This window comes from Choloepus didactylus, chromosome 3, assembly GCF_015220235.1.
Source record: "Choloepus didactylus isolate mChoDid1 chromosome 3, mChoDid1.pri, whole genome shotgun sequence".
Lineage (NCBI taxonomy): Eukaryota > Metazoa > Chordata > Mammalia > Pilosa > Megalonychidae > Choloepus > Choloepus didactylus.
Window position 1 is genome coordinate 85,916,842 of NC_051309.1, and position 26,126 is coordinate 85,942,967.

The following is a 26,126-nucleotide window of genomic DNA, read 5'->3' on the forward strand; positions in this document are numbered from 1 at the left end:
TTTTGAAGAGATCTTATTTACAATGGGTCCACACCCACCAGAATGCAGGCCAAGATCAAGAACATGCCCAAACTGGCTTACCCAGTTCAAGCCACCATATGTGGCAAGTATTTGCTTTGTATAGTGTGTGTGTGTGTGTGTGGGGGGGTGTTGGGGGCATACATACATTTAGAATTTGATTGGACTTTTGTACACAAATGTTCTATTGTATTATACATATTGCCACAAACTTACTGCCACAGTGATATGATAATGTTCTTCTATACTTTTGATTGTTGCTATGTAAAATCACTAATAAGGAAATTTGTCTTATTTTATTGACTCAAAGACTACTGACTTTGTGATTGGTTAGATAATACATTCTTTCAGAATAAATGGTAATTATGTCTTTATTTTAGCAGCAAAGTGCCAGATTCATGGGGGGAAATAAAATAGTCAAAGGAAAAAATTGTCCAAGCCATGTATTGTAAAAAACAGAAAACTAAAAAGAAAAGAAAAGGTAGGTTTTATCAGAGATAATCATATAACTAATGAAGAGTAGATTTTGACCAGAGGAAAAAAATTCAGGTAACCAAGTTCTTACATCTGGGTATAGTACATTCAGTTGTTTCATTAAAGTCTAAAGGATTGTAAAATTATTACTTAAAAAGCATTTTTAAGAAGTAAAGTTATCTCTATTTGCAGATGACAAGATATTGTATATAGAAAATCCTAAGGAACCCATTAAAAAACTTTTAGAACAAATAAACAAGTTCAGTGAGTTTGCAGCAAACAAAATCAATATATAAACTTTGGTGTACTTCTATATACATATAATGAACAATTGAAAATGAAGTTAGGAAGACAGTTCCATTTCTAACAGCACCAAAAAATTATAAAATACTTTTGTAAAGTTAACAAAAGGAGTTCAAAGCTTGTATTCTGAAAACTATAAAACATTGTTGAAAGAAATTAAGGAAGATCAAATAAATAGAAGGACATCAGTTCTTAGAATGGAAGATTTGATATTGTTAATATGGCAGTACTTCCCAAATTGATCGAAAGATTCAATGCAATCCCGATCAGAATCCCACCTGGCTTCTTTGTAGAACTTGACAATCTGATCCCAAAGTTCATATCAAAACTCAAGGGACCCAGAATATCCAAAAAAATTTGGAAAAGAAGAACAAAGTTGGAGGACTCACACTTCCCAATTTCAGAACTTACTATAAAGCACAGTAATCAAGAAATGTGGTACTGACATAATACAATTGAGAGTCCAGAAATAAACCCATACATTTTATGGTCAATTGAATTTTGACAAAGGTGCCAAGACAATTCAATGGGGGAAAAGAATAGTCCCTTCAACAAATGTGTAAAAATGAAGTTGGATCCCTAACCCAACACCACCTACAAAAATGAACTTGAAATGCATGAAAGACCTAAATTAAAAAGGTTAAACTATACAACTCTTGGAAGAAAACATAGAGATAAATCTTTGTGGCCTTGAATTTGGCAGTAGTTTCTTAAATATGATACCAAAAGTACTAGCAACAAAAGGAAATAATAGATAAATCACATTTCATCAAAATTAAGTCTTTTGTTCCTTAAAGGATACTATCAAGAAAGTGGAGACAACCACAGAATAGGAGAAAATATTTGTAAATCATATATCTGATAAGGGAATTGTTTCTAGTATATAGAATTGACTCTTACAACTCAATAATAAAGAAACAAATAACCCAATATTGAGGATTAAATCATGCCCCCACAAAAGGTATGTTCAAATCTTAATCCATATTCCTGTGGGTGTGAACCCATTTGTATATAGGACCTCTTGAAGATGTTATTGTTGGTTAAGGTGTGACCAAATTGAATTAGGATGGGTCTTAATTTGTGTGACTGGAGGCCTTAAAGACAGAGGAAATTCATACCCAATCAGTCAGAACAAGCCCCAGGAAGAAGTCAGAAGAACCAGAAGAGCAGATACAAGGAGGGAGAGAATTGCCATGTGATGGGAGACAGAGATGTAAGCCAAAGAATCCCGAGAATTGTGGCAGAATGCTACAGACTTTGAGAAGAAAGGAGGCCTTGCCAACACCTTATTTTTGACTTCTAGCCTCTGAAACAATGACACAATAGATTCCTGTTGTTAAGCCTACCACTGTGTGGTATTTGTCATAGGATCTCTCTCAAACTAAGACACCCAATTTAAAAAATGGGCAAAAGATATCAATAGACATGTCTCTAGAAAAGACATACAAATGTCCAATGAATGCATGAAAAAATATTCAGTAACACTAGTCATCAGGAAAATACAAATCAAAACCACAGTTGGATACCACTTTACACTGAGTAAGGTGTGCTAAATAAAAAAGTCAGGATATAACAGGCATTGTCAAGGAAGGGAAGAAATTGGATCCCTCATACACCGCTAATGGGAATGTAAAATTGTACAGTGACTTTGGGGAATGGTGTGGCGGTTCTTCAAAAAGTTAAACATAGAGTTACAGTTGACCCAGCAATTCAACTCCTAGGTATATATCCAAGAGAAGTGAAAATATATCCATGAAAAAATTGTACACTAATTTTCATAGTGGCATTATTCACAATAGCCAAAAGATGCAAACAACCTAAACGTCCATCAACTGCTGAACGGATATTAAAATATGTACATGTGATGTTTTCATACAATGGAATATTGTTCAGTTATAAAAACGAATTGCTAATATATATTACAACATGGGCGAACTCTAAAACATTGTGCTGAATGAAAGAAGCTTAGTTACAAAATTCACAGATTTTATCTGTGAATCCATGTATGATTTCATTAACATGAAATGTCCAGAAGAAGCAAATCTATAGAAATAGAAAACTAGATTAGTGGTTGCCTAGGGCTGGAGGAAGGAGGGTAGGGGAATTGTGGGGATGGAGATGGTGATAGCTAAAGGGTACAGGGTTTCTTTTTGGGGCAATGAAAACATTCTAAAACTGACTGTGGTGATGGTTGCACAGCTCTGTAAATATAATAAAAACCAGTGACTTATACCCTCTAAATAAGTAAATTGTATGGTGTGTGAAGTATATCTCAAAAAAAAATGTTACAAAAAAAGAATTATTTCTGAAACAGCAATCACACACTTTTAATATTATGTATCCAGTTCTTTAAACGTGGGTTTTCCCATTATATCTATACAAAATAAACATTTTAAACTGCTTGTTTTGAAGATACATCTATTTAGTCTGCCTAAATAAGCATCCAATATACTTCAAAAATGTGGATTCTTTTAAGCTTCAGTTTGTCACTTATTAGCATTGTGAAGTTAATGGTTGAGAAGGTCAAGGGATATGAAATAGGAGAACAAATTCCTCAGACTTTTTCTTTTCTAAACAGGTGCACGCTATCCTGAGAAACAGTTGGTGTAACCCTTATATCCATTTTTGGTTGATATCTTGGTCTAAAATACTGTTTGCAGAAAGTATTGTCTGCCATTGAGTTATACATTTACAACCTATCCTTCTTACCCTGGTATGAAAATAGTCTTAGGGCATTGCACCAGAATCCTTGAAGAGCCAGTGCAAGAGCCAATTCTGTTTGCCTTCCTGTCTCTCTTTTGCCTCTAAGTCTTTCTACTTAATAAATCTGAAAAAACATATTAGTCACAGTGGTTTTGTGATTCTGCTTTCCTAAAGCTCTGTTCTAAGTGAGCTGTTGCACTTCTGAACTAGAATTTCCCTGCTCTTTGCCGTCTTTCATCCTGGCTTTTCCAGACCTAAAATGTCAAAGTATCAAGCAGATGGAATTACATTTGGAATACTGGTTTGGGGATGGGGTGGGGATGACTTCATGCTTTTTGCAGATCCGTAGTTGTGTTATTTTAAAAGACAATGAACTGCTAATAAAAAGAAGCTCATTGAGTCAAGTTCTGTCTCAATTAACTATGATATTTAGATAAAATATTTGATACTGCAAAATAAAATCAGCATAGGCCACTTGCTGAGGTACCTAGGAAATTGAAGTAGTCCAGATTTTCAGTAATTCAGAATTTTTAGCAATGCTTCAGAGAAGAGGGGTTTCAGATACACTTGGATATACTTCAATATCTTTTTTGTGCATCTGGGCTGAAGAGGCTAAAACACTTCCTCTGTGCCCATTTGGACAAAAAGGTAAGTCTTCCCTTTTGCCAAGGTCCTGCACCCAAGGAGCACCAGGGAAGGAAACTTTCTTATGCCTCTTAAAAGAATCAGTGCTACGATTCCCATGATTAGAGACACAGAGACACATTTTTGTGATTGGGAGTGTAATTCTTTTATTTTTCGTCTCCCTTCACATATCAGATTTTGGACCTGCCTGACTAGGATTATATCCTAAATGCATTGTTGAAAGAAGGTAGAGAAAATGTGAAAATGAGTAGTAAAAAAACAATTGACCAAGAATCAGGAGTCTGTCTAGCCTCTATCACTGGCTCTGTCACAATCTCTGGCCTTGGATAATATTTCCTTCATTAAACAAATAGTTTTACGCATATAGTATATACGAGGCACTATCTAGGGGACTAACCTCATTACCTTTAAAATGGCACAGATAAACTTAATTATTCTATGATCCAGGAACAGAGACTATAAGTCATTTAAATGTTTGAGTATCTGTCTTCCAAATAAATCAGAGTTTTCAGCCATATTTGCACATTTTTAATACAATGCTTTCTTATTCACTGAGATATTTCCCATTTTTCCAACTGGTGTTAATAAAATCTCAGAAATGCCTTAAAGTACAATGAAAGTCACTTTAAATTAAAATTGTGTGTGTGTGTACACAGCACCTTTGCAAGGGAAATATGACATCAGGAAATCTATGATATGTTATCACAATTCTAAGATGGCTGGAAAGTCCTTACAGCTTGAATAGAAAGGAGCAGACAAGGTATTTTTTCTTGAAAGACAGTGGATTTATTCAACTGCTCTCCTTTCTTATCCTTTTCTTAGGAAAAAAGTGTGCCAAATATGCATGGAGAACAATGTCGTTGTAGCCCAGTAGTGGCTGGCAAAAGTTTTTAGTCACAGACATATCATGGGCCATGGGGAGTTTTATAAACTGCCTTTCTGCACTGGTCATGGAGTTTTCAGCCCTGCTCAGAGTCATTGTGACAGATGGGAAGGAGGAAGAAGTGTCCCTTAGACTGGCATGGAGGGCTCCTACCCTGGTCCTGTGTTTTAAAGTATATCCTCCTTTTCCAAATCTGCCCCTTTCCATTCGAGTGGTTCATGAGACCAAAAGGACATGTCTACCCAGATTTGGAGCCCTTCCAGATACGGTAGGCTTTGTGCGCCCAGGAGCCAAGAATTATCTGCCTTCAATGCCTCTGAAGGACCCTTCTACTCTGCAGGTGTATGGACCCCCTGCCTGAAGGGGTCAGAGTGAGTGTCCAGACACATTTAAACACCAGGGATGAGAAAGGGAGGGTGGGCTCCTGGACACGTGAATTTTGGGTGTAGGAAAGGGCTGCCGCAAAGGCCCTTAGGATGGGTTAGACTCCTGCTCTCTCAAGCCCCAAGGATGCAATGTCGTTCTGTTGCAAAAGCACCCTACTTCTCTGGTACCAAAATCGGTTCTAGTTTGCTAATGCTGCCAGCATGCAAAACACCAGAGATGGATTGGCTTTTTTAAAGGGGGTTCATTTGGTTACACAGTTACAGTCTTAAGGCCATAAAGTGTCCAAGGTAACACATCAGCAATCGGGTACCTTCACTGGAGGATGACCAATGGTGTCCAGAAAACCTCTGTTAGCTGGGAAGGCATGTGGATGGTGTCTGCTCTAAAGTTCTGGTTTCAAAATGGCCTTCTCCCAGGATGTTCCTCTCTAGGCTGCAGTTCCTCAAAAATGTCACTCTTAGTTGAGTTGGGCTGTTTGTCTTCTCTCAGCTTCTCTGGAGCAAGAGTCTGCTTTCAACAGCCATCTTCAAATTGTCTCTCATCTGCAGCTCCTGTGCTTTCTTCAAAGTGTCCCTCTTGGCTGTAGCAAGCTCGCTCCTTCTGTCTGATCTTATATAGTGCACTAGTAATTTAATTGGGTATAGGTCTGGGAGTAAGTATTAATTCTTCTTTATAAAAACAAACCTCCCAGTAAGGTTCCTCTACTTACTCTTCAAGGAGCAAGGGAACTCATTTTTAGAATAACTTAACTGGGAAAAAATTGGTAAAGATGGTCCTTTGGTCTACTTGGCCACTCCTTCAAGCATCCCTCAATCCTGTTGGAGGTTTCCTCCCAACAAGCACAGGATATCCGCATATTTATCCCTGGATGCTCTTAATCTCTGAGCACAACAGCTTACCTCACCTGGACAGGGCTCTGTGCTTTGATTCACTTCATCTCTCCTCACCCAAGTCAACACAATAGGTCTCCATTCGTTACAAGAAGGGCCGTGCTGTTGTAAGCAGCTTGATTAAATAATTAACAACATGTATCTGATTATCCATTTACTAACTGTTGTGTTCTTTCTTCCAGGTAATAAAAGGCTTAATCTTGTTAAAATCCACTCCTGCTCAAAAAGCACTTATAAGGAAAACCACTTTCACGGTAAAACAAAAATTCAGAATATGCTCAGTTTTGGAAAGGAGAATCATCTGGTAAGTATCAGTCTTGATGCTGTCCTCTGTTTCTGCCTGGATTTTTCTCATGCTGGTTACAGTTTTCATCATCTCTGCTGCCATCAACCCTGTGTTGCTCCCTTCTCATGTGCATGCAATTCCCTTGTCTTTAGAGAGAAGGCAAACTTTTTAAATACATTTTATTTTTTGCTAAATACTAAAGTATGCATAAAAGGGACATCAACTGATTACAAGGAATTTAAGAGCAACCCGATTTACCAAGCACTGTCAATTGTGCTACAGCACAACTGTTGAAATCTCAAGAAACCTTGAATTCTCAGTCATGTCATTAAAACAGTTATTTCAATAGGAAAAGGTGGGAATGGAGGCTAGAATCTAGTTTCAGATCCAAAACAAAGTTTTTTAAGGTGCAACATTAATGATCCTTGGCTGGAATTTTAGGTAGGCTGCCAGGGTAATTTTTGGCTGGCAGGCCTCATACCCTTCAAATCACACCATATTTTGGCCTTCACCTGGGGGGAAAGCTGATCTTGCAAGGCACCATTGGCAGGCAGAGGGGAAGCAGCAGCTGGATCTTATTTTGAGGCTGGTGAGATGCAGGTAGGAGTGCCACCCACAGGAGGCCTCACTAAACGCATTTCTGAGGGAAACGTAAAGCAATATAAACAGAAGAAATATAAATCAATATAAACTCCTAGCCTGTAGCAACAGCCAAGGGTTAGCTGGGGAAGTAAGGTAGAGTATGGAGCAGAAGGACAATTTAGATTGTAACTGGATGGAATAATGACAAAACACATCCCAAATAGAAAGGCCAGAATTGGTTCTGTACTAAGATCCTGAGCAGTTGTTTTATGTTATCTGATATCCTTGGGAGCAGACCACATGGATTAAAGAACCCATAGTTAAAATAAAAAGCAGAAAACATGGTCTCTATTTTTTGTTCTCTCATTTAACTTCACTGTTTAACTATGGCTTGAAAGAAGCTGTAATTTTATTATCCCAGTCTCTCAATAGATAGATAGAGATACAAAGGGGTTATAGGATTTGATTACAGTTCCCAAATAAATAGATGTAGGAACTAGAATTGGATCTTGAGTTTCTAAAACCTAACCCAGCACTATATGCATTAAATGTTGGCTTCTTGGGAAAATTGTCTTAAATACTTTTTTATTGAACTAACAAATAAAAAAAATATTTAATTGCTTTTATTTCTGTTATTATCGAAAGGCCTACATAACAATTACATTAGTCCCAAAATGCTATTAATTAAGATTAGTTAATATGTGGAGCAACAAATTGGTTATATAAACATGTTTGCTATAATGGTAAATAAATTATATAAGCCTATAATAGGAAGTGTGCTAAATTTCATAAAAATAACATTCTTCACCCTTGAATAACTATGCAGGTCAAACTTCCAGAAAGCAGGATCTTTAATTTTATTTTTAATTGCTTAGCATATTCTTAGACTGTTTTAAATTAACAATTTGATTTCCTTCTGTATGTCAGTGATTATTTGGAAGCATCAAGTGGTTTAGGTTAATTGAAGTGATTGCCAATAGTCATTCTTTTCCTGATAGGATGCGTTACAAGAATGCTTCAAGCTTCTCAATGGGTCTTTAATCAAAATAAGGGACACTGTTCTTAAACTACATTTTTAAAAAATTGACTCTACACTACATGAACATTCTTTCTGGAATGCATAATCTAATGGGAAAATTATGAAAGAGAATGGGGTAAAAACTATTTTGCTCTCCAGAGTGGTGATAATGAAAGGCTCTCAAAGTACTCTGTAATCAATTTTTTTTTCATCAGGCCTTTGCCAAAACCCACAAAGTCCAATAATTGACTCATAAAATTTAATAGTAAAATGAAACAGAAAAAAAACACATTAAGAGGCATGGTGCATTATACATGTATTGTAATTGAAGGCCTAATTTATCACTATTAATCCCTTTAGCTATTTGTAAGTATGCATATGGAGTCACATTTTAAAGCTTTAGTCTTAATTTTTTCACAGACTCGACAGCCATTTCAGTTGTGCTGCTGACCATGAGGCCATGACTTAACCTCCTTCTGTCTCAGTGTTCTATAATGGAAAACAGGGACACTCAAGTCAATGTGTCGTGGGAAAAAACAATTTAAAAAAAAATTTTGCAATTATCAAAGTAGCAGCAGTTTTGGAAAAAAAGACATAGAGCTAGTAATGTATATATTGGAATATGACAGTAGGATATTCTGAAGGGGCATCAAAAAGGGGAAATTTTAGGAAAAATGCTAAATAATTTTTAAAAAATGGTAATGAGGTCTCATAAAAGAGCAAGAACCAGAGGATCCTTTAATATTATTTCACACATGGGCATATTTTTTTTATATCCATTAAAATACATTTAAATTTATTTAACATTTAAATTAAAAGTCTAAAGTCCACATTGTTGAAACAGTAGTAGTAGCCAGCAATATTCATTTTTAGTTATTGATATCAACATTTCCATATTCACTTAGCCAATGTTGACAATATAATTTTGGCAAATGGTAATACTGTCTATTTATGAAATTTTTTCCTTTTTTTCCAGAAATACATTCTAAAATCAGTATGTTTAGTGTTTAGATTATTTGGCTAGAGTTAGATTTAGTCATGTCTGAATTTTCCTAAAAATAATATCCATCTTATCTGTTTTTGCATTTGAAGATCACACTGCTGATGCTAAATAAAACTCTTTTCCACAATAACTATAGTTAATGACCTTCTACATTTTTATTTAAAGGATCTTCTATATCTTGATGTGTAATATCTTTGACCTAAATTAGCCACTTCAATTCCACTGCCACACTGTTTCTTAGAAATCATACCATATTGCTTGAAAATTTAATTCTACTTGTTATATGACTTCCTGGCCATATGGACATACATTCTGGAGAGATGCCTTAAGGCAGCCATGCCTGATAGCAAGAGTATAGAAAATAGCCCTATGAAGTAGGTATAGAAGAAGGAGGAAGTATCTTCTTGCACTACCTTCCAGGGCTCTCTACCTGAAATTGAGATTTCACAAGAAAGAAAAGAAAGCCACCTACATTCCCACCAACTGAAGCCCAGTACAGATAAAGATTGGTTTAGGAACTGTCCACAGATTCCTATCCACAGGCTAAAATCCACCCAAGCAATTTTTGTGGGATGGTATTGAAAAATGATCTTATTTCACAGTTAACAGCATCTAAGGGGTCCTTTCTGAAATTGGATCTTAAGAGGTAATTTATTTTCTCATCTAGTCATCCTTATCTTTCCTCTTTCTCTAGGTATGTGCAGATATGTCCCTGTATGTCTGAATCATAGCCCTTGAACTGTATCATTGTATTTATTTTTGTACATCCATGGTAATATCGTATTTGTGTGTGCAAGTGTCCTACGATATAGAAGACTGAGGTCTCTGTTCACTTCCTACCAGATCCTTGAGAGGGTTGGAAAAATGAGGAATTGAAGAAGGCAGAAGGGACAAAAAGCTAGAGTAATAGGGAAGAACTGTGAGGGTAAATTTCAACTATGGATTCACAGGATGACATTGGACTTTGTATTCATTGTGCTGATGTATTACATTCAGATGAGATGAGGTATAATCTCTACAGTGTTATGACTGTTGGAGAGTGTGTGGGAGCAGAAGTGATAATAACAAGTCACCCACTCAAGATCAGGACTACCAATCACAATAGCCATTTTATGGTCACTTTCACCTTCTTTCTACAGTTTCCTGGAGGCACTAAATGATTTCCTATGGGTTTCAGTTGACTGAATAGAACTTATTAGAAATAAGTTCACATGTGGTTGGTGCTTAGTTTCAATTATATTCTTTTTGATTCTAAGTCTTTTATAAAATATCAAATGATTAATTTTATAAAACTTCTCTGTGATGTGCAATCATTTCAACATCAAATCTTTATTGAGCACCTAATATGTGCTGGGTTCTCTATTGATTCTGAGGATATAGTGATGAGGACTGGTCAGACAGTATCTTTGCTATATAGATTGTACATTCCCATAAATAAATATGAAAAAATTTTACTGATTAGTACTACTCAGAGAATAAAATAATGATACAGAGTGACTTAGTTACTTTGGACTGGGAGTTTAGTATGTGCCCTAATGTGTATGTGACATTTAGTCTTACATCAAATTTCAAGAAGGAGCTAACTATGAAAAGATTGTGACTAACGGGGAGGAATGGCACTTTGGGCCAAGACACTTTTTGACCATCTGTTAGTGGGAGAATTAGGTGGATTGAAGCATTAATGAAGACCAGAAAAACAGACATGAAACAGATGCACAACTTCATAAAGCAGAGGAAGGAGTTTTGATTTTATTCCAAATGCAATGGAAGTCACTGAGAATTTTAAACAGGAGACTGAGGTCATCTGATACACATTTAAAAAAGAAATACTTTGTCTACTGGGTGGAGCCTGGATTAAGGGAGGAAGTAAGAACAGAAGTATAGGGACCAGATAGGAAGTGATCATAGTTGTCCACACAAGAAATGATGCTGGTTTGCATTGAGGTGAAAGTGGTGGAGATGGAAAGAAGTGGGTGAAATAGACACAGTTTTTGGCAGTTGATACAGCTAAACTTGCTGATGGATTCAGTGTGGGGGGTGAAGCAAGTAGACACAAGTTGATTCCTATATTCTTGCCTTGAGCAACTGAGTGGATGGTATTGCTGTTTCAGATGAGGAAGATTGAAGGTGGGACAGAAATCAACACATTTGGTCATATTAACTGTGAGATACCTAACAGATTTTCAAGTGGAAATGTCGAAGTGGTAGTTAGATACGTGAGTCTGGAGTTTTGAGAAGTCAAGACTAGAAACATAGACCTTAGGATCTCTAATATAGAGAGATTATTTAAAGCCATGTGACTGGATGAAATTACCTAGGGAGAGCATAGAGATTAGAGGACATAGGAACACAGGATTAAGTTCTTGAATACCCCAATGTTTGGAGATTGAACCAAGGTGGTGGAATTAGCAAAGTATACTAAGAAGAAATGGTTAATGTGATATGAGTGTGGTGATGGAATCTAAGAGAAGAAAGTATTTCATGAATGAGAGAGCAATCAGTTCTGTTTAATGCCACTGAAAGGTCAAGTATATTAAAATCAGAGACATAGCTTCTGGATGTGATAGCATGGACTTAATTGGTGGCCTTGAAAAGAGTAGACTTAGTGGAAAATTTGGAAAAGAAGTTTGATGGGAATAGGTTTAGGAGAGTACAGAAAAGTGAAAGAGTAGTGAAAGCAATTATAGACTAATTTTTGAAGAAGTTAGTTTTTAATTTAAAAAACTTTAAGGCAAGCAGAGACATATGACAGTAATTTAGAAAGAATGTGTGTTTGCTTCATTTAAGGATAAGAAATACTAAAATATGTTTGTATGCTGTTGGGATGAGCCACAGAGTAGGAGAAATGAATGAAGCCAGGGACAAAGTGATGGACTGCAGGATAAAGTGCTTGAGAAGTTGAGGGAAGATTGTATCCAGAATATTAGAGGAGATGGTTTATTTATTTAATCTTGTTTTTGAAAGATGTGGAAGAGAATTTATTTAGCTTTATGAGCCTTTACTTACACAATAATAATATACTCTTGGCAAAGGAAGACCTTATTAAGCTTCATAAATTGCTTTAATAAGGTAAATTATAGGTGATTTTTATGAGGCTTTCAGACATTAAGTTTGAGAAAGTTACTGGCTATCAGGATTTGCATACATAATCAAAATGGTAAAATAAACCAAGAGAACGTGACATTTTTAACAACCACCAAAACGTAATTGCAATTTCTAGTCAAACACTTATTTCTATGCTATATTCATTTTGAACTCTTAATTTATTTTCCATTTGATACTCTTTCACATTTTTTCTGAATATAGGTTGCAAATAATCTTTTTCATTATCTCCCCCATCTCAATACCACAAAGTCACCTGTTCCACCTTGGTTATATTTTTATCCTTTAGAGTATTATATGATCATTAAGCCAGTTACACTCCAGTAACCTTGTCATTGAAAAAACAAAGAATTAAGAACAAATAATGGAATCATTATTTCACTGATCCTAATCAGCAGCAATTCTGCCTGATATATTCTTTCCATTTCTAAACAACACCTGAAAGAAAAGTGAAATTAGGTGAAACCTATGATATTTTTTCCTGACCTTGTGTGTTTTTAATAGTTCAACAGTATAAAACTTGATAAGAGTAAATTTATAGGCTAGCATTTAAAAATGCATAATTTAATAATTATAAAGCTTATAAATACTTCGGTAAGCTTGTAGAGAAGCTGACCAATATACCTAAATTAGGAGATACAAGTGTCCATCTAAATTTTCTTTCATTTTTTTACAGAATATTTTATTGAAGTTGTTTAATGTACAATAGCTCATCTGTCATTTGGAAGTCCCTTTATTGTAAAGATAATTCTTTTGTCTGATGATAAACAGCAGCCTTGTTAGTGATTATTCTGGACCTCCATGTTGGATAAATAAGATTTATTCTTGAGACATAGGTTCCCTTCTGTATTTCTGAGGTAATGATTTTATTATTTCTGCAGTATCTGAAGGATCCTGATGTATCAGCAAATCTGGTGATTTACTTTCCATAGAAATGCTGTGAAATTGCAGAAGAGTGAGGTGGTATTCCTGATGATCTCAAAACTTCTGATACATTGAGTTTAGGGTTGTCTTTTCTGTCAGTGAACCTCATAAATGGAGTATGTGGCTTGACTACTTGAACAACCTTGCTAGCAGAGCCATCTTGCTGCCCATCATGACCCTCGACTAAGCAGAAGCTTCCAGGGCAAGGGTGAGCCTGGCAATAGCAGGATCATGGATGGCTGGGGGAGATGGTTTGTTTTTGATAGGAGCAATGCATCCACTGTAACAAAAGGGAAGGCAGTGAATATTGGCCCATCTTGCTGTAAGCTTGGTTGATGGAAAGATTGGTTGATGGAAAGATTGCTTATATGTCTCAATTAATTGTGAAGGGCAAGGTTATCAATCACCTGGGAGCTAGTGTGGCTAAAGACAAGTTGGGTGGGAGTGCGGGAGTGTGGGAAAGCAACAATTTTGGAAAGAAAAGAAAATGTGAAATAGATATTTTTTTAAAACTGGAAAGCAAATATACTAAGACAGTATGGTAGTCTTACCAAGCATGTTGAGTGCTCATTTGAGATTTGTGGCCAATGCATAATTTTATAATATTGAGCTCTTCTCCAGGAAAAATGTATTTTAGTAGAACAATTTTACCCTTTCCCTCCTTTCTCAGAGATTTCCACTAGATTATACCTAAACACTTAATGAAAATATCAGTTACCATAGAATATTGTCATAGAATTCTGAAGCCAGATGTGACCTCAGAGACCACCCAGTCCTAATTCACTCTTTTACAAAAGACAAAATTTTCTATTGATGCCTTAAAATAAAATGTCTTGCTTTCTTTCTGTGAAGTCTGTATTCCACATATAGAGTAGATTTTTCTCAAATATTCTAATCTGCACACTGTACATATTTTTATCAGCTCCCATAAATATTATCCAACTTATTTATAAATTTGTTTACACAGTCTGCTTGGTTCATCTCTTCACTCAGCCAATTACCAATTCAAGTCTTTCTTCTCCCATCCTTAAATTATAGTATCCTTGAAGACATAAAGGACAAGTCTTTCTTTTCCCTAGTATAATGCCTGGCTCTTCGGTTATACTAAATCATTGCTTGAGTGAGTAAGTTTTACTTTTGCCTTGATGGGTGAGAATCAATGAGAAAGATGGCTCAAAACATCTTTTATTGTGATTAATTCATCTGCCATCAGAGAATATTCAATAGCATGGAGAAGTTCAGCTGAGTCCAGTGAGTTGAATTAGCTCTTAATGGAATTGGCACCACTTTCTTTATTGCTTCTTTTAGAAAGTCTAATGATCTTGTTTGCTTTCCTTTCTCTTTCTGTACTGGCTTGGTTGTGACTGGGGTTGCATATTGTAAGGATCCTTATACAGCTAGTCATGTGTGGCAAAAATGAGGGACAGCAGAGATGTGTAAGTGAAAATTTTGTTAGTACTTACAGGCCCTAGAACAGACAGGAGATCCTCACAGGGTCACACAGGGAAACATGTCAGGAGTGTAGGCTCAACCAAGTAGGTGGGGAGTGAAGAGTTACAGTGGACTGGGGCTATGCCTCTGTAGTGTTATAGGGGCAGAGCTGCAGTAGTTGATGAAGCAAGAGTGGGGATTGGAGTGTTTGTGTTTGATTTTTGCAGGGCACTAGTGCAGGTAGGATGTGGGTAGGAGAGGAGGAGCTGTTGACCTTGTATAAGCAGGTATCAGGGGTGGTCACGAAGAACCTAACAGTAGGGTTTAAGATGCTGAGGCAATTTGACAATGCAAAGCCTCTTATGTTACTTTTGACCTTGGAGATGTTGAGGCAGCATGATGATGTGAAAAAGTCCCTATTTTATTTGAATTCCCTGTGATATACCCTGTGATACTTCAGCAACAGGGATGTTAGGATTGAATTCTGTTGTTATCGGTGTTGTGAAGATGTTAAAGGTGAAGTGTGTTTGTGTTTTGGCTGGAGATGATGGCCAACAGGAGACATTGTAGATTTGTAGAAGAATATATAACATGGGCACGTTGTTCAGTAGAGGGTGAAGGAGGCATGGTGTGATGTTAGTCCCCTGTGTGGTGTGGTTTTGTTGGCATTGTTTGGCCTCCCATAGTGTTTGTGTGCTCCTCAGTGTGGTGGTGCAATCATGGGACTTATCACTCATGGCTTGGTAGTGCAGTCTATTGGGAGTTTCCCGGAAAGCAGACTGCAATCTCAGGGAAGTGAAGCTCAGGGGCACCATATTGGTGAAGATGTCTCTGAAGCTGTAGTTGGGTACCTGAGTCAGGAGTAGGAACTGTGATAGTGCAGTACAAATGAGGAGGGTCTGGTTAAAGCAAACCTGGGGGAGTATATGTTGCTGGTTCCTTGGTGAGGGGTGTGACTAACTCTTGGGCCAGAGCAACATCACCTGAAGTTAAGTCATCTTCATCAATGTGCTCTTGGAATGGGACAATGTCATCTGTCGTGGCCATTCCACTTGGGGAAAGGAAAGGCCAGAGGGTCTTGACTAGTGGCATTATCTTGGGACACAAAGGCCATGATTTGTTTTCATTGACCTGTGGTTGCTGGACTCAGAAATCTCCTTTAGAGGTTTGGGATGTTTAGAGATACATTTATTGAAACTTCAGACTACTGTTTTGGTGGGTAATTTGAGGTAATTTTATCTAGAAAAGGTATATTTTCTCAGCACATTTATAAGCTGCAGTGATGGTGGTCTGAGGTATTAAGGAAAAACAATCCAGGATTGCTCCTGCCAGCATCAGAGGTAGTGCATTGAAGCATAGGGATTGTGACATCAGAGGCATGAGTTGGGGGCAGGTGTGTAGCCAGTCTGTGGCCACTTCACCAGAAAGTATTTGAATATTTGTGGGTCTGTGGGTCATGTTGTTTAAGTATTGATGCCATCATACCCATTTTTTATGTAAGCCCCTTATAGGTGGTGATTTATTTATGCCCAGTGGCATGCTGGTCTGAGATCATTTATTACAGTTTGCCAGCATGTCTGGTTGGTTCAATTTTGGAGACAGTGTTAGTCTCCCTGTGTTTGGTTGTTGCAGGCTTTTCCTGTTATGGTTACGCAAAATGGGTCAGCCAGCAACCCAATAACTCATACCAGAAACAAGAAAAATATAAGCCATAGACAGGGAGAGCATTCATATTTTACCAGCTTCGGTGAGGTGTCTCCAGCAGCTGGAGGTCGCTGTACCACCACCAGGGGAGAGATGTTGGGATTTAAATGTCTTTCTAGCTCCTAGTCCAGTACTGAGAATGAATATAGAGGGTACACCAATTGGGTATGTGTGGCAAACTCTCAAGTTTCACTTTTGCCTGGTTGTTGCCATTTCAGATGTGATTAACATCCACTAGGTTTGTTTTCACCTCATTTTGTAACTCATAGAGTACCACTGTTCAGGCCTGTGACTATAATTTTTACCTCCTCTGAAGAATCAGGGGAGCTAGGGTTTAGTATTCATCATTTATATATTGTTTATAATGGTAAGGTTTCCAGAGCTGGGAATTTTCCCTTGCGGTGTGTTTCAGTTTGCTAAAGCTGCTAAAATGCAATATACCAGAAATGGCATAACAATGGGGATTTATTAACTTACAAGCATGCAGTTTTGAGACCATGAAAATGTATAAATCAAGGCATCATTCAAGACAATACTTTCTTTTCAAAGACTGGCTGCTGGTGATCAGGACTCGTCTGTCCTATGGGAAGACACATGGTCTTTCCCTTCTCTTCTGGGTTTTGTTGCTTCAGTTTCTTGCTTTCATGGTTTTCTTATCTTCATCTGAATTTCATTCTGTTATGAAGGACTTCAGAAGAGGATTAAGACCCACCCTGAATGAGGTGGGTCACATCTTAACTTAAGATCCTACTGTGACAGTTTGAATGTATTATGTCCTCCCAAAACACCATTATCTTTGATGCAATCTTGTGTGTGCAGACATATTAGTGTTGATTAGATTGTAATTGTTTCATTGAGTGTTTCCATGGAGATGCCATCTACCCAATTGTAGGTGATAACTCTGATTGGATAATTTCCATGGAGGTGTGGCCCCACCCATTCAGCTTGGGCCTTGATTAGTTTACTAGAGCACTATATAAGCTCAGACAGAAAGAGCAAGCTTGCTACAGTCAAGAGGGACACTTTGAAGAATGCACGTAAGCTGAGAGAGGAGCTTCAGATGAGAGACAGTTTGGAGACAGCCTTTGAAAGCAGACTTGCTCCAGACAAGCTAAGAGAGGACAAACACCCCAAGAGCAACTGAAAGTGACATTTTGGAGAGAAGCTGAAGCCTAGAGAGGAACATCCTTGGAGAAAGCCATTTTGAAACCAGAACTCCAGAGCAGATGCCAGCCGTGTGCCTTCAGGGCTAACAGAGGTTTTCCGAAGCCATTGGCCATTCTTCCGTGAAGGTACCTTGGACACTTTACGGCCTTAAGTCTGTAACTTTGTAACCAAATAAACCCCCTTTATAAAAGCCAATCCATTCCTGGTATTTCGCTTAATGGCAGCATTAGCAAACCGGAACAATCTACTCACCAAAAGATCATTCTTAAAATCTGTCCACACCCACAGGAAAGTATTAACATTAAGAACATATTTTTTCTGGGATATATACAGCTTCAAACCATCACAGGGTGGGTATGTCTAAATGTGAGCTCCTTTGGTGGCCCTATTGGGCTATCAGTTACTAAGGGATCCCATTTCACTATTTGCCGCTTATTTGATCACCACTTTCTGTATTATGGTAAGATATTTGAGAAGTCATAGCAAAAGAGGGTAAGTTTTATTTATTTTTTTAATGAGGAGGTAGTCATGTTGGACCTCAAAGTGAGCTAATTTTCCCTTGAGGACTAAGGGAGGCATTTTGGGAGGTTATCTGGAAGCTTTTTGTGTGCGGGGTATGGGATCCTGTTGACTTGGAATTGAGGATTATTAAAGCTTGTGGCAAATGTTTAACCCACTTTGGCATTTATTTTTCATTAAGTAATTTAAATAATAGCTTGTTGAGGAGGCTGTTGTGTTTATCAGTAAATCCTGCTGCCTGGGGCTGTGGGCAAATGAAAAGTTTAAGTGATTTCTTGTTTGAGTGTCTATTGTTGCACCACATGGGAAATGAAGTGGGTTTCCTAAGCTCAGTCAATAACTTGAAGAGACCCAAAGGAACCAGGATATATAATTGGTGAAGCCACGAACTGTGGCTTCCCCAGTTGCATTTCATGCATGGAAGGCCAACATGAGGCCAGTATAAGAGTCAGTCATGGTCAAGGCATACCTGGTGGCTCTGGCAGTGATGGGAAGTGGTTTATTCCACTCTGTCTCCTGACCCCAACCCCTGCCACCCCTGGAACACAACTCCATCTATGTGGATGCCAATGTTTAGTGTTACCATGGCTGCGAAAATAATATCTGATGAATTCTGACATTTTACTCAGAGACTAGAAAGATGATGTTTGATAAAATATATCAGGCCTCTCCTCTTAGGAATTCTGCAGAAGTCATTGTGAATTTTAGAGGGACTAAATATACTCTTCAAAGAGGCAGTCTGTTTCTACCTTGTCTCTGGGATTTAAAAAAGGTCACATTTTTTTTTCTGAAATTTCACCTGAATTTATTTTTTACCTTTAGTTCAGCACCTCATTATATGAGTTTATTAAGCACCACAAAATTTCATTAAAAACCAACTACAACATTGTATTTCTTATTTTGAATGGGCAAAATTTTGATCTAAAATGAAAGTCTATCTTAAGGATGAAGTGTGTATTGAACTTGAAATTAGTAGCACCTCTATAAGAATCTTTCCCCAAGGATTTCTTGCACCCAATATCCCTATGCTATCCTCAAATTCAGGCTCCCCTTGCCTCTTTTCTCCTATACCTAAGAGGTCTTCCAGAGTAATCTTTCTAGACCATATTTGTGATTATCATTTCTTTTCTTTTTTTAATAATTCAATTTTATTGAGATATAGTCACATACCATGCAGTCATACAAAGTGTACAATTGTTCACAGTACCACCATATAATTGAGTGTCCATCACCAGAATTAATTTTCGAACATTTTCATTATCATACACACAAAAGTAATAAGAATAAAAATTAAAGTGAAAAAGAACAATTAAAGTAAAAATGCCCACAGCTCCAGGCAGCAGGATTTATTGATAAACACAATAGCCTCCTCAACAAGCTATTATTTAAATTACTTAATGAAAAATAAATGCCAAAGTGGGTTAAACATTTGCCACGAGCTTTAATAATCCTCAATTCCAAGTCAACAGGATCCCATACCCCCCACACAAAAAGCTCTGGTGGGCACTCTTATGCACAATTTAGATAACCCTTTTTAGGTTCTAATGATTTGAAATGGTTCCTTTTGGAATCTCTCAGCCACTGAAACTTACTTTATTTCATTTCACATCCCCCTTTTGGTCAAGCAGATGTTTTCTATCCCATGATGCCAGGTCCAGATTTCTCCCCAGGAGTCATATTCCACATTGCCAGGTGTATTTACACCCCTGGGTGTCAGATCCCATGTAGGGGGGAGGACAGTGATTTCATCTGCCAAGTTCGCTTAGCTAGAGAGAGAGGGCCACATCTGAGCAACAAGCAGGCATTCAGGAGGAGACACTTAGGCACAATTATAAGCAGGCCTAGCCTCTCCTTTGCAGTAACAGTCACCCCAAGGGCAAGTCCCACGATTGAGGTATAGAAATTTCTAAGCTTGAGGAGTTCCCATTTATCTATCTTTTCCATTATTGCTTGTGCTTTGGGTGTAAGGTCTAGGAAGTGACCTTCTAATACAAGGTCTTGAAGATGTCTCCCTACATTATTTTCTAGGAGTTTTATGGTACTGTCTTTTGTATTGAGGTCTTTGACCCACTTTGAGTTAATTTTTGTGTAGGGTGTGAGGTAGGGGTCCTCTTTCATTCTTTTGGATATGGATACCCAACTCTCCAAGCCCATCAAACCACCAGTCCCCAGTATCTGTGAGCACATCAGCAACCATTGAGGTGGGGAAGCCCAACACCCCTGCATTCTCCCCAAGCAATGTTCACATTAGGGGTAGCATATAATATTTCTCTTTTTGTGCCTGGCTTATTTTGCTCAGCATTATGTCTTCAAGGTTCATCCAAGTTGTCACATGTTTCATGACATTGTTCCTTCTTACTGCTGCATAGTATTCCATTGTGTGTATATACCACATTTTATTTATCCACTCATCTGTTGAAGGACATTTGGGTTTCCGATCTCTTGGCAATTATGAATAATGTTGCTATGAACATTGGTGTGCAGATATCTGTTTGAGTCACTGCTTTCAGATCTTCTGGGTATTTACCAAGAAGTGGAATTGCTGGATCAAAGGGTAACTCGGTATCTAGTTTTCTAAGGAACTGCCAGACTGTCTTCCAAAGTGGCTGAACCAATATGCAGTCCCACCAACAATGAATAAGAGTTCCAATTTCTCCACATCCTCTCCAGCATTTGTAGTTTCCTGTTTGTTTAATGGCAGCCATTCTAATTGGTGTGAGATGGTATTTTGTTGTAGTCTTAATTTGCATCTCTCTAATAGCTAATGAAGCTGAACATTTTTTCTTGTGTTTCTAGGCCATTTGTATTTCCCCTTCAGAGAACTGTCTCTTTGTATCTTTTGCCCATTTTATAATTGGGCTGTCTGTACTATTGTCATTGAGTTGTAGGATTTCTTTATATATGCAAGATGTCAGTCTTTTGTCAGATACATGGTTTCCAAAATTTCTTTCCCATTGAGTTGGCTGCCTCTTCAACTTTTTGACAAACTCCTTTGAGGTACAGAAACTTCTAAGCTTGAGGAGTTCCCATTTATCTATTTTTTCTTTTGTGGCTTGTGCTTTGGGTGTAAGGTCTAGGAAGTGGCCACCTAATACAAGGTCTTGAAGATGTCTCCTGACATTATCTTCTAGGAGTTTTATGGTACTGTCTTTTATATTGAGGTATTTGATCCACTTTCAGTTAATTTCTGTGTAGGGTGTGAGGTAGGGGTCTTCTTTCATTCTTTTGGATGTGGATATCCAACTCTCCCAGCCCCATTTGTTGAAAAGACTGTTATGTCCCAATTCAGTGGCTTTGGGGGACTTATCAAAGATCAGTTGGCCATAGATCTGGGGGTCTATCTCCAAATTCTCAATTCAATTCCATTGATTGATATATCTATCTTTGTGCCAGTATCATGCTGTTTTTGACTACTGTGGCTTTATAGTAAGCTTCAAAGTTAGGGAGTGTAAGTCCTTTCACTTCATTTGTCTTTTTTTAGAGTGTTTTTAGCAATTTCAGGCATCTTCCCTTTCCAAATAAATTTGATAACTAGCATTTCCAAGTCTGCAAAGTAGGTTGTTGGAATTTTGATTGGGATTGCACTGAATCTGTAGATGAGTTTGGGTAGAATTGACATCAAATGACATTTAGCCTTCCTATCATGAACATGGAAAATTTTTCCATCTTCTAAGGTCCCTTTCTATTTCTTTTAGTAGAGTTATGTAGTTTTCTTATGTCTTTTCTATGTCTTTTACATCTTTGGTTAAGTTTATTCCTAGGTACTTGATTTTTTTAGTTGCTATTGAAGATGGTATCTTTTTCTTGAGTGTCTCTTCACTTCTTTCATTTCTAGCATATAGAAACATTACTGACTTATGTGCATTAATCTTGTATCCTGCTACTTTGCTAAATTTGTTTATTAGCTCCAGTAGCCGTATCGTCAATTTCTCAGAGTTTTCCGTAGTTAAGATCATATCATCTGCAAATAGTGACAGTTTTACTTCTTCCTTTCCAATTTTGATGTCTTTTATTTCTTTGTCTTGCTGGATTGCCCAGGCAAGCCACCTATTCCCCTCAAGCCAGTTCTCCCCAACTTTGTCTTTGTGGTGTGTGTGGGTGTGGGGGTCTGATTCTTGTGGGGGTTCAATTGGTGCACCAAGTTTGGGCATGTTTTTGGTGCTGTCTGCCCTGAATGTGGGGCATGTGTCTGAGCAGTTAGGGAGGGAGGACAGCTTTAATAATCAAAACTCCCAGGTGTCCTGGAGATTTAAGCCTGTTGCAAGAGTCTGAACCTTCAGTTCAGTCTCACCATAGATTGTCTCTGCCACTGACTCACAAGTCCTTGGTATTGGCATATGGTCCCTGGGATTTCCAATTGTTTCCCTCTTCCAAGCCACACCCTCCTAGGGCCTCTGCTAAGGGAAGGCTGTGCTACATCACAAGTGCATGCTGTCCCTCAAGGGAATTTCTGGGCTGCTGGGCCGTGTAGGGATATTCCCATCCTGCTGAAAGGATGGCTGTATGGGCCATGTTAATTTCCCCCTTTTCGCACAGCTCCACCTTCCTAGCTCTGGGACAATTAGTTGTGGGTGTGTGAAAGGCTATTGTCCATGCCCAATATTGTGGCATGTGCATGTGTTGCTGGAAACATTTCCTGTCACAATGGGTTTTTGGCGCAGCTGTGGCGCTGGCACTGGGCAGGAATGTTCCCAGCCCACTGGGAAGATAGCTGTAAGGGGCATGGTTATTTTACCCTTTAGGCTCAGTTCTGCCTTCCTTGCTCTGAGACAATTAGCAGTGCGTGCGTGAAAGGCTATCATCTGTGCCAGATATTGAGGCGTACCCACAGCCTGTTTCTCCCATGTTTCACTGTGTGGTTCTGGCTGCTATATCTGGAGCTGCTTTTGGGTTTTTTAAAAAAGAACTAGTCCGACTCCAAATGCCAACCCACAGTTTCCCCACTCCACAGCATGGCTGCTGGATATTTAGCAGGCTTACTCACTCATTTCAGAATGCAGACTCCCAGTTTCACCAAGTGCACAGTCCCTGTGGATTTAGCAGAACTTGTCCAGCTGGTGCATCACTGGAACTGGTGTTCTGGGTTACTTTCTGGCTTTTATCTATTATTTTTCATGGAGGTGTTTTTTGCCCTGTCTCTCCTAACTGCCATCTTCCAGAAGTCCTCCTTGTTTCTTTTCAAAACCTTCCTTTGGCTCTCCTTTGCATAGACTGTGGTTAAAACTCCTCAAACTGACAAATCCCACCATGGTCTGCCTCTAATCTACCATTCCATCCTCCCCCCTGCCCTTATACATGTCTCTCACTACAACTAAACTTACCTGGTCATTCTTCCCTGAACATACCTGTGCTTTCTTATCTTGAAAGCTTAGTAAATGTGATTCATTCATGTGGACTTTTATTGAGTCCGAGTTCCACATCTCATCCCTCAAATCCAGCAAAAAGGCCATGGCATCCCTTCAACTTTCCTATGTTCCCCTCCCCAGTAAGAAGTGATTTTTCCTTCTCTTATTTTGCACAGTGCTTCAAGAATCTCTCTCTGCCATGAGTTATCATTATTCTGGTATTTTAAAGTATATTTCATCGAGTAATTTTCAAAAAGAATGAGTGAAACATATAAGAAAACTTTTCAGAAAATATTTTTGAGGGTCCACAGTGTTCCAGGCACCCTGTCAGATTCTGGGAATATAGTGGTGAACAGGGTTGAAATAGTATTTGTCCTTATATGCATAGAGTTTTCAAGGAATAGAGACATTTAGCAAATACTTTATTGCAAGTGAGATGCACACAACAAGGGGAGAATTACAAGATGCTCTGGGAAGTTTAATTGTACCCTCAAAAGGCATTTTTCAAGTGCTAAGCCCTAGTCCTGTGAATGATCTAATTTGAAGTAGGGTCTTTGTAGATGTTATTAATGAAGATGTGGCCCCACTGGCTTAGGGTGAGCTCTAACCCAATATGACCGGTGTCCTTATAGGAAGGGGACCACTGGACACAAGCAGCCAACAGAGGGGAGAATGTACAAACAACTGAGACAGGGAATATTAGAATATTGTGGATTGCCAACAGGCCACCACCAGAAGCCAGGACTAAGGTTCAGAAGAGATTCTTCCCTACAGACTTTAAAGGCAGCATGGGCCTGCTGACAAACTGTGGGATGCATTTCTGATGTTTTAAGTCATCTGGTTTGTGGTACTTTGTTATGGCATCCCTAGGACACTAAGATGAGGCACTAATTATCTATTTATCTATCTATACACATATAGATTTGAAGACCAGAGACAACATGGTAGCTCCTTTGAAAACTTAAAGCAGTCTGAGCAGTCTTCTGTGGTTGGAACATGTAATGTGTGATACAGAGGGTAGCAAATGAGGAGAGCAAATGGAGAGCTTGTGAGATGCATAGAAAATATAATTTTACTTTATCATAATGGCAATTGGAAGCCAATGGACGGCATTCACATAGTGAAGAATGTATTAGGAGGGAGACAGGGAGATACAAGGAGACCAAAAAGGGGCTCTCTTGGATTTCAGGAGTCAGACTTCTGTTTAGGCTAAGAAGCAATGGCAGTGAGGCTGGAGAGAAATGGACACTTTCAAGCGATGTACTTGGGAGATGAAAATAATGGCCTTGGGTTATTTGGCGTGAGGGAGTGACAAGGTTCAAGACTGACTTCCAGGTTACCGCCATGAGTTACCCACAGGAGAGGGGCCTATATGTTGAGAAAGGAAACACTGGAGAAGAAGAAAGTTTAGGAGGTGGGGGAAGAGGATAAACTATTTACATCCAAGAGGTATTTGGTAGGCACTTAGATATGTGGTCTGGACCTCAGGAGAGTGAGCTGGCTGGTTATATATATTTGGGAACCATAGACGTGGAAGACTGCACACATAAAGCACAGCCGTTAATGCTAATACACACTTTTTCTGTCCTCATAGTACTTGTCTCTAAGCAGCATTTGACCCTGTGACCACTCCCTTCTCATAATTCTGCCTTTATGGCAGTAAATTGTAAGGAATAGCTTACAGAGCTGCTGAGAATCCAGTTTTTCTCTGTTCCAAAGGAGGTGGTTGTGGTGATTCTACCCATCTCCTATTCCATAGCCTGGTAGTGGTTTTCAACCTTTATCCACTGCTCACACCTGTCAACCCACTCCTGGGAAGATGGTCCATTTTTTATTTGTCTTTCTCTCTTCTGGACCCTTCCTTTCACACTGCCAGATATTGGCAAAGAATGAGAAAACTCAGGAATGAGAAACACATGAACACATTTCATCTCCATGACAGAAAAGCCATGAAACCAGAGCTTCAACACTTTAGAATAATTGAGACTGTGTGGAAGACCAGTAAGCTCATTGCAAGAAATATCCTTAAATAAATTCAGTGTCAGCGAAGGACAGGGGTTTTCCTTGACTGGTGGTTAGGCAATAACCTTCATGTGCAATCCACAGAAACTTAATTAAGCAACTAAGTAACATCATACACAAATCTCAGCAGAAAGCATGTATTTTTCTTTCTTACAACATGGTAATGTTTTAAGTCCATCTGAATAGAGTCTCAAGTTCAGAGTGTCTAGCGTCTTAATAACATAATAAGCAAGGCATTACTCTTTCTATAATGTCAACCCAAAGTATGTTTTCTTTTCAGTTTCCCAGATATCATAGTATATTGCTGGATATTTGGAAACAGGGAAGTGTAGAGTTTAATTTGAAATTCTTTTATATACTTCCATCAGGTAAGTACAGTACCAAAGTCTATTTATTTCAAAGGAATATTTATGCTTGGATTTCGCCTACATTCCTATGATCTTTAATTTTACATTGTGTCATTTTTTATTCCATAACTAAGCTAAATATAGTATATATCTTGTTATTTTTATATAACATATATTTCTTCCCTCTTACACAATGGGGTTTTGTTGTGAATATACATAAACTTTGTTTGTCCTTGTACAAAAAATGAAGTTTCTGAGATTGGTGCTAAATTCTAGGGTTTCAATCTTTAAAAATACTGGTTTTATAATATTCCACAGTATTAAATGACAAATAAATTGCATTTTTAAGCTAACCTTAATACGTGGGTGTTTT

General features: G+C 38.2%; 1 pseudogene; it reads right to left on the bottom strand.

Annotated features, from left to right (window-relative positions):
• Positions 1-13,080: 13,080 nt before the first annotated feature.
• LOC119528735 lies at positions 13,081-13,392 on the bottom strand (annotated as a pseudogene).
• Positions 13,393-26,126: the final 12,734 nt, after the last annotated feature.